We start from the raw sequence: 10,369 nt of genomic DNA on the forward strand, positions 1-10,369 counted from the left end.
TGTGGCAATAATTACAAAATCAACTGCTTTTGTTAATGTGTGTGTTAGCAATAAAGAGTTAAACCAAAATGTCAGGTAATTTACTAGTGACAAAGAAGAGTCTGTATATGTGGTCTTCTCTTGCATCCTCCAAAGATACCTCAATACTCACTAGCTGGAGCAGGGCTCATTGTTCTGGAGACAGAAGCTTTTCTCCAGGAATAGTTCCTTGACGAAAATAGATTATTTGCAATCTGAATTGTGATTTCCTGGGAGAGCAGTGAAAGAAAAGGAAAGAATCAAGTTGTACTTAAAGTGGGAGTACTAGACAAGGGAGTGATGACGCCTGTAGGCTCCAAAGGGAGAAATTGAGGGGATAAGTGGTCCTATGTATATCCAAGGAAAAGTAAAATGGAAATCTGGAAAATAAATATCCAGAAAAGGAAGTGTTAGTTGTGAGTGTAAAACTGAAATTTATACATTACTGGGGCAGTTATTCTTATAGATGAAAGGGTTTAAGGTCTAGGGTGGAGATGTGGGTTACTGGAGACTGAATGGACACTAACTACATGGTGTGATGCTCACTGGTATTAAAATCATCAAAAAATCATGATGACAGCAAGAGTTGAGTAGGAAAAAGGAATGAGCAGGTGTTAAATGAGAGTGCCCAGGAATGGTGACTAGAACAAGGAAGAATAGCAGGTGAAAGAGCCAAATGGCAGGAGCTTCAGATAATATGTTTTTTGATGAGGAAAGTTGAGTAATGGCTTGCCAGTAATGATAGGGTTCTTCTCCTCAACCTCACTGTCACCCTTAATCTGATCAAAATATGCTACAAATTATGTAGAGCAAAGAGAAATAGTCTCTGAAAGAGACAGCAGGAAGCATTATCCTATGGAAAACCACAGCATCCATTAGGCAATAAAATGTTGAGAACATTGTTTAAAGAGATCAGAGGCAGAGGATTGTTTGTTTACTATGGGGATTCCATGGGGCACAATGAGAAAGATTAAAAAGAAGGCAAAAATTAAAGGGCAAAGTAGGACAGCAAAAGGAGAGAACAGGACCGAGATGGGAGTCAGACCAAGTATGAGAAGGGCATGTCTTGGGTTATAGGTCAAGGGGAATTTGCGGATTGCAAGGTTCCAAGGAGCCCTGTGGTTAAAGCCAAGATCTGATATCCCAGGACTCCAAATGGTGAGATGCTGGCCGAAAGGAATGCATCAAGGTCTAATTCAGCGCTTTCAGTAAACATTTCCTAACCATGTTCTCTTTACATACAGTTATATATATATATGCACTATACTTACCACTGCGGATTAGATATTTGTACATATTATCTACAGAACTATAAGCACAAGTTTGCAAGTTCCCACATGCTCAATAAACATCATTGCTAACCTACCTAAAATTTGATTTTATTGCCAGTCTTTAGACATTATTCTCCTGGCCTAGGAATAGAAAATCTAAAACACAAATCTCATAAAAAACAAAAACTCAGACTTTCTCTGCTTCACAGATTCTCCCTGCCCTTTTGGAAGAATGGTTCTCAAATAGACGGCAGAAGGGTAAAATTCTTCCACAGATAGACACAGAGTTGACTGCTTTGCTTACATCATCTGATTTCAAGTCTTGGAGAATAAGATTTCCTCTATCTCAACCCAGGATTTTTCCTAAGTGGCTTATGTGGGGATCTGAAATATAGACCTACTAGGTGACTCTTACAGAGGAAAGCCTAGAGCAAAGCAGTTGTGTTTTCAGTATAAAGTGCATGTGGCTCCTTTGTAATTACCTGGTAGTAAACCAGTTGTTTCTAAATAAATCTTCTGAAGTAATGGGTTTTTTTCTCCTCTCTTCATGCCTGCACCACAAGGGTGTTTCTCCAATCTCCTGTTCTGTCCTTAGCCTAGCATTTTGGGACTCTGCCTTTATCTGTTTGATTTTAATTTTCCCATGATACTTACTTCATTTTCCCGTATGAAGATTTTTTGAGACTTAAGTTCCTGGCCCACAATAGGTGCTTATTAAATGTCCTCTCACTGGCAGATTGTCCACCAGTGTTCATTAGGATCTCATTTAATCTCTACTGCATAAAGCATATTACTTCTACACACCACTAGGTAGGTGGCAGTTTGGATGTCCCTTGTGAAAAACATGCTTCAAAACAAGTCTTCACTTTTTTCAGGGTTAAAACAACTGATACAGGTAATACGGATTACAAAATTCTAACCAAATCATCTGATCAAAATAGGTACAATGCTGTAAGCAAGTCCATGGGATTTATTTTGCCTTTTTCTCACTCAGTTGGTTCATTTATTTAAAGGTAGATATTAAACTTTATGTTAGACTAGATATGGCTCCAGTGTGGCATTTGTGTTGTTATTCAGCTTAGAGAAGATTGTGACATGATAGGGATGGTCGCCACAATTGGAAATTGTGTACAGAAGCAGATGCCAGCAGAGGGCAGGGATGGGAAAATATGCTAAATCAGATGAAATGATTAATTAAGCTCCTATTTTGGCTCAAAGAAAGAAAACATTGCATTCACTACAGAGGTGCTCAATGAAATGGGAACATGAAGAGTTCCACGTTGTTCACATACCCCTCTCTTCTGCCATCTGCTCCCAGATTCACTTCACCACACCAGCAGCAGGAGCAGCCTAAACCACACCATTCACCGTTATCTGTCCTCCTTGCTGCACCCATCACAGGTCTCCACTCTAAGTGCTCTATGTGAAAACATTTTTACAAAATTTATATAGATATTTGCAAGAGAAAAAACTGTGCTGGATAGGTGACATATGTTTCCTGAAAAGATAATCTAAGTTTCTTTAATAACATTTTCAACATGATACAAATATAATAGCAGGAGATTTAGAAAATACACCAACATCAACTAAAATGTCAGCAGTTTGAGAGAACCATCTTTTAGCATAGCCTTGCCTTTCTTTTTACCTGGTTATACTAATGCATATTTTATAATCTTCATTTTTAATAACATTTTCAGGATGTTTGAGAATATCATGGCTACTTTATATTTCACTAGATAACCTTTCTACTTTTGGACATTTTTTCAAAAATATTTTGCATTTATACATAAAATTATAAGAAACTCTTTCTGCCATTAAGGTTTTTCTATAACTCAGGTATTTCTTTGCAATAGATTCCAGCACTTAGACTTTTCCTAGCAAAGGATATAAAATTTTAAAGCTTTCAGTACATATTGCCAAGTTTTTATTTTCTCCCACTGCATTTGAGTTGGTTTTTAGTGCCATCAGCTGAATATAATTCTCAATTTTATGCTCACCACAATCAAGTACATTGTGTTTTTAAAATTTGCACCAAAATCATTAGGGAAAAAAGGTGCTCAAAATTATTTATGTTGAAGATATTTTATTGGTAGATAATTACTCTGATTTTCATATTATCAGTTTATATCCTTAGAAGATGTGACTGAAGGAACCTCAGTGATCTTAGAGAATAATTATCTTAAGCTTCTATAAGAAGCTTCTCTTCAGAGGAAAGAGGGAAACTCTGCCTATTTTAAAGGTTGTGGTATATCCTTCAAATTCAAGGGAATCACAACTACAGAAGAACAATTCCTGTTCTTTTGAGGAAATTCTTGGACATCTTGAAGACCATGGAGGTGGGAAAATAGAAACACTCTACAAGGTTCAGGGTTTATCTTCATCAGGGTGATCCAGAAGAACTGAACCAATATAATGTATGTACATATACATAATTATGAAAAGGTAGTTCTTAGGTTGGTTTACATTCTCTGAGGCTGGATAGTCCCACAATGGTCAGCTGCAGGAGGACCCATGATGCAGCCCCAACCTGAAGCTGAAGGGCTAGAAGCTTCTGGAAAGTCACTGGTGCAAGTCATCATTCAAAGGTTAAATAGCAATGGCAGCAGCAAAAAAAAAAAAAAAAATCTGCTCAAGAATTCTCTCAAGAAGGGTCTGGTGCATGAGCAAGCCTCCTCCTAATTTCTTCCATCCAGGCCCCTATCCTATTGGCAACTCCTACCCACATTTAGGCCTGGTCTTTCCTATGCAGTTTGCTAACACACATGCCAGTCATCTCAGAAAACACCTTCACACACATGCACACACACACACACACACACACACACACACACACACACACCAATGCACACTTTATCAATTTTCCAGACATCTGTCAATCCAGCCAAGAGTACAACCAAGAATAATCATCACGTTGGACTTCAACTACTTAATATGAAATAGAACATAGAAACCTCTTGCAATTGCTTTAAATGGTGTGGGGAAGGGGTTGAGGGACAGAGACAATGGGGGTGATCTAACCAATGTACAATATAAGCCTAATTGTCACTATGAACCCACCCTATAATGAATATATCTTAATTTTAAAAAATTATAATAAAAAACAGAATAACCATTATGAGATTTTAAGTGCCAGACTGCAACAGATAGATTATTCAAAAATCTCTTCGCCTCAAAATTAAAATGAGCATTAGAAGAGCATTTACTGAGCCTCTTACGGATCCTTAATCCTAACACAATGTTGAATTAATGAAAATGCATCCAAAAAACATGTTTACAGTTGTATTTTTTTTACCAGGTTGAAATATGAGCATCTTGAAAAGAATCTCTTGCCTACATTGAGGCATTTCAAAGGATCTAAAGTTTAACCAGCCTTCGGCAGTGGTCCAGCATATAACTGTTATCATTATTTGAAAGTATTTCCGGCATCTGCTTGTGGAAGCAGGTCTTGTTCATGTTTCCTAGTGAGAAGTCTTCTATCCCGAGACAGATATAGTTACTATGATGCACGCAATGAAAATCTTACATGGCACCAGATCGTACGCTTCATTGCAGGTAGCTCCATCTTTTACCCTAGAGAAGGACCAGAAATGCTGATCAAAGCAGAATCTTGGATTGTCACATTCTGATGGCATTCTACCTCTTCCTGGCCAAACGGTTGAGAAGTCATTGTGAATTTGTAATAGGAAGTAGTTTGAATTTGTGGGCTAAGATTAAGTGGGATAGAAAATCTAAAGGAGAAACCAAAAGAAGGATGTTTAAAGAAAATCAAAGATTTTTGCCAGAAACATTAACTCAGATGAGAAAGCCAGAAAACAATGCTAAAATACCTAAGGAGAGATTCCGTTACATCCAGAACTGAAGCTAAATAGAAAGAGCAGAATCTAGGTGTTGTCCTAACTTAGTCAAGTAGAGAGGATTTGAACCACAGTCTCTCAATCCTAGGTATCTATGTTCCTATCTGTGTTCCTATTTATGATAATCTAAGTGCTTTGTAGTAAAGTCATATTCAGAAGTGCAGTCTGACAAGTAGCTAAAACCATGTTGTGTACTGTCTGATGCTCCCACCAAAATCTGTATCTTATAATATGGCTACAAAGTTTAAAAGAAGTGTATTCCCAAATCTGGAAATAAGCAATAAGAAACAAGGAAATATGCAGAACAAGAAAGGTACATAAAGTTTGAGTAGGTAAAGTGTGGGAGCTGGGAGCCAGGCACCGGTGGCTTACACCTGTAATTCTAACTAGTCAGGAGGCAGAAATCAGGATGATCACAGTTCGAAGCCAGCCCAAGCAAATAAAAAAACCCATCAAAAAAAATCCATCACCAAAAGTGGCTGGTGGAGTGGCTCAAGGTGTAGGCCTGAGTTCAAACCTCAGTAGCAAAAAAAAAATTATAGAAGAGTGTATAACACAAGCAGAGACTTATAAGATAACTGTGAATGATATAGCTATGACTAGAAAAAACATGATAGGACTCATGAACAAAAACTATTTCCTTAGGATGTTTGGAAGATCTTGAATGGATAAGGTATAGTAAGTATGGGAAAGGTAAATTGGTTTGAAGAAAGGTTAAAAATAAACAGGTAACCTGCCAGATCTCATCATTGCAAATGCATTTTTTCCTTTATTTTAGAAGGTGTCTTTACATTGATACTATGGCATATATAAACACATTCTTTCCTTGCAACCTTTCTCCTAATGCTTTTAGTATCAACTGGTGATCCATACTTGAATTAGTTATTCTAATAAATGTAAGTGTTTTCTATTTTTCTTTCCGTGTTTATTCTGGAAATATTCACTGTAAAGGAAAGTTTTCTCTCATCAACTGGAGGTGAGCTTCAGGTTCACCTAAAAAGATAGGTTAAATCTTCAAATTTTTTCAATTTAATCATGAAATTCTGGAGTTAGGATTGGGTGATTGCGGTGGAGGTGGCTCAAGTGATAGAGTGCTTGCCTAGCAAGTGCAAGCCCTGAATTAAAACCCCAGTGCCAACAAAAAGAAAAAAAGAATCTATTTTGCACAGGATTGTTCAGTGCTGGTAAGTGAATGTTTTAGGCAAATATTTTTCAATTTAGTGGAATTAAGAGTTTTAAGATTATTTCTACTTGACTTAGAGCTATAATGTTATTATATATAATTATATGTATATACATCTAACTATATTTATGAAGTGCTTGACAAGACTATTAGTAAGCACAATGGGCATACTAGTTTTGAAAAAAGTTATCTATTATCAGTAGATTGGTTTCTTGTCCCCTACATCTTGCCCACCATTATAGCCCCAGGAATAGAAAAAGATGAATGTCACCTAGGAAAGGGGAATATTTAAAATAGGAAAAAGACCTCAATTGAAAGAAAGAAGTGAGATTCTGTCCATTCACCTCAAGGGACTTTGGTAAGACACAGATTGATGCAGGGAACTACTAAAGGACTCCTTCTCAAGATTCCATCCAAAATTTGGAATGGTTACTATATGGGCTGAGACTCTGTTAGCTCTAAGCACCCACTGATCCAGTGTTACCTTGAAGGAACCCACCAATTCCCACATAATCCAGAGCAAATTAATGAGAGATTGGATGGAGGGTTGTCCATCTGGGGCTGGACAGGGGTAGGAAGCAGGAAGAAGGATACCTGCTAGGTATCCTTTTTACCTTGTTCAATGAAGAGTTTTTATTTTAAAAACTATATCAACCACTCAGGAACCAACCAAAGAAGAGAAGGATGGTGTTCAATGAATAATTATTAAAAGAATTAATATCAAGGAAGATATTATAGTCCCCAAAGCAAGAATTTATCCTCTGGGTCTCTTACAGGATTCATCTGAGGATAGTGTGTTGCTTTCTGGTGGCCAAGAAAACAAATCAATGTATATTTGTGATGCCAAAAATACTCAGAAGAAAAAAAGCCCTTTAGTTAGTTGATGTTATACCATAGTTAGTATACCATAGTTATGTTCTGTATGGTATACTTAGAGGTATTGGGAAAGTCTATTTTAGTAGATAGGTTAATATGTAGCTTAAATTTAGCTTATTATATGAATGTTCCATTTTCACTGGACATGTGCACAGCCTGAATAGAGATGGAAAAACTATTAAGGCTACTCTGACCTATGAGAATTATTAATTGAAGGTTAGCCACAAGAAAAACAATATAGCTCTTTCTCACTAAACTTTTAAAAAGGAAAAACAAATAGCATAAAACCCATTTAGGAAGTCAAAAGATATTGAAATGGCTGAACACTACGGAAAATCTAATGTTTTTTCTCACCATTGTGATCTCTCATCAGCGTTTATGCTCATATTTTTAAAAATGATTGAGTTCACTTTATCCAGTTTTTTCTAGAAACACCAGCACCTCATCTCTTACAGTTAATTCTACTTCTAGTGTCTGTCTCTGAAGTCATATAAAAATGAAAAACTAACAGAAATTTTAGAACACATCAGAAAATTGGCTATAGAACTTTGACCAGCCCACTCCCGGTGCTGCATCTTTAGCCTCCATAGGTAAGTTCATGACCACCACTCAGCCATGGAATCTGCTGCCATCAAAATTTCTCCAAATATCACTTTCCCTCAATCATGAACTGATTCCAAAATCTGAGATTACAGGCAACCATTAAACCGCACCCCAGAGAATAACAATGATCCTAGCAAAAAGGACCACCAGATCAGAACACAAATTATCCCAACTAAAGTCATGAGCAGTAAACACTAACAAAACACTGAGATGGAAACATCTGCTCTGCACCTCAGTGAGGCACAATAGACTCAGCAATCACCTTCCTCCCCAATGCCAAAGAGTTGTCTTAAAGACAGCAAAGGAGGAAAAATTAAATCTTAATGATTAATTTGCAAAAAAAAAAAAAACCCTCAGCATTGAAAAAATCTTTTGCTCACAGTGACCAAAGTTGTGTCTATTTTGGTTATTGTTGTAGCACTATTTTTATAAGGATAGCATTTAGCATATAGATTGTCCGTTGGTAGACTTTGGAGGCTTTCATGTCATGACAGGGGCTATTCAAAATTGTATAGTAAAGGTAGCGTGAGGTTTGATTTTCAGTAGGTAGTGAAGGACCTTTAAGTTTTCTTATTTATAGTAATGGTGATCAGGTGTTCTGTTCTAGAAAAGATAGAACCAGCCAACACAGAAGTTGAGGAAGCAGTTGGTTTAATAGGGTGTGGAGGAGTTACTGGGCTCATTATTTCGGGCTCTTCTAATCTCAATTCTGATAGCTAACATTATTTGATTTAGATATATTTGGTTATTTAAATGCAATTATAGGGCTGGTGGAGTGGCTCAAGTGGTAGAGCACCTGCCTAGCAAGGGTGAAGCCTGAGTTCAAACCCCAGTGCCACCAAAAAATAAATAAATAAAGACTAAATGCAATTATAAGGACTACCTGTTATGCTTTTTACATGGGGTTAACAACTGGAAGACATGTGCCCTAGCCTAAATGATAAGGGCTTTTGTTATTGTTAGTTAGCTGATTGATTGCTGTTATGACAATTTCCTTCTTAGACTTAGAGAGCATATCTAGGGTTTACCTTAGTTTTTCAATGATAATTATAAATCACTAAGTTCTAGTGAGTTTTATTTTAAAATCCATAGATTGTGCATTAAAATATAAATCTAAAATTTTAAAGCTATACTGCTTTCATACAATTCTAAAGTTCTGACTGGGTTGGGTTGTTTCTAAAACATTGATTTAAATAGTGTTATATTAATCATATTTCAGAAATAATGATTAAGATGACAAAATGTTTTAATTATCTTGTAAAACATATGTGCCATGGTATACAACATTAAAAGTAAAAAATTTTCTTAATGATATTAGGAATTTCATAGGCAAGAAATCATTTTCCTTAGCATAATTGAGGTCTCTCAATTATAATCTAGAAAAAAGATTAATGCTTACTCCAAACTTGACACTGAGCTGTACTTAGTGACTTGCTTCTAAACAATACAGAATAAAAATAAGAAAGTGGATAGTTTTCAGTGGGGAGCATGATAAACACTACCTTAGCCAAGTGATTGAAGTTAACAAAACCAGTGGTGTCATGGGGAGAGCACATACCTCCAGTATAATGTGTGATGAGAAAGGCACTCCACATCCATGACATTCTCCCCAAGAATTCACAACCTTAGCCTACGGTGAGCAAATATACCAAACTAATGACATTAATGGGCATTCTACACATAACTGACTATTTCTTGACTGTCGAGTTCATGACCAATAAAGAAAGACTGAGAAGTATAGCACCCAAATGACATTAAAGGGAAATTATGATTAAATGCAGTGTGGTCACCTAGTTTGGACCCTGGAGCAGAAAAAAGACGCTAATGGAATAATTGGCAAAATTGTAGAAAGTGTTCAGTGTAAAGAATAGTCATGTACCCTGTTAGCTTTTGAGTTTTGAAAAATGTATCATAGTAATATGAGGTGATAACATTAGGAAAAAATGAAACTGGGTTGGAATACATGGGAACTCTCTGTCCTATCATTTCAACTGTTCTCTAAAATCTAAAAGTACACTAAAATCAAAAGCTTCTTTGAAAGAAAACAAGAAGGGTTCATCCAATGTGGATAGGCTACTGCTCAAAACTGGGCCAAAATTTCATCGGAACATAATCATATTTGTAAACCTAGAAATATAAAAAGTAAACTTATTTCTATTTTAAAAATGAGCCATGGCTAGAACTTTCCTGCAAAAACCTCCAGAATCAGATGGCTTCACCAGTAAATTCTACCAAACACTTAAGAAATAAAAATGCTAATCTTCTACAAACTCTTTCAAGGAATAGGAAAAGAAGCAACCTACTCCAACTCATGTTGTGAAGACAGTGTAAACTTAATACCAACATTGGCAAGGACATTGGTGTCATATATGCCTGTTACTTACCTCCCTGCTCCTGAGTGACCAAGACTGAGTCTAGGACTGGAGAAGGTCCCTGGTATTAGTACTGCTTCCCCATCCCAACCTCCATTTAATCTGATGGATTCAATCTCCCAAAGAAAAGCTGCAAGGAGTTTCAGAGGTGATCGATTCTCATCTTTTTATTTTATAGATGAGAAAAGTAAA

The sequence above is a fragment of the Castor canadensis genome, chromosome 4, assembly GCF_047511655.1.
Source record: "Castor canadensis chromosome 4, mCasCan1.hap1v2, whole genome shotgun sequence".
NCBI classification, from domain to species: Eukaryota; Metazoa; Chordata; class Mammalia; order Rodentia; family Castoridae; genus Castor; species Castor canadensis.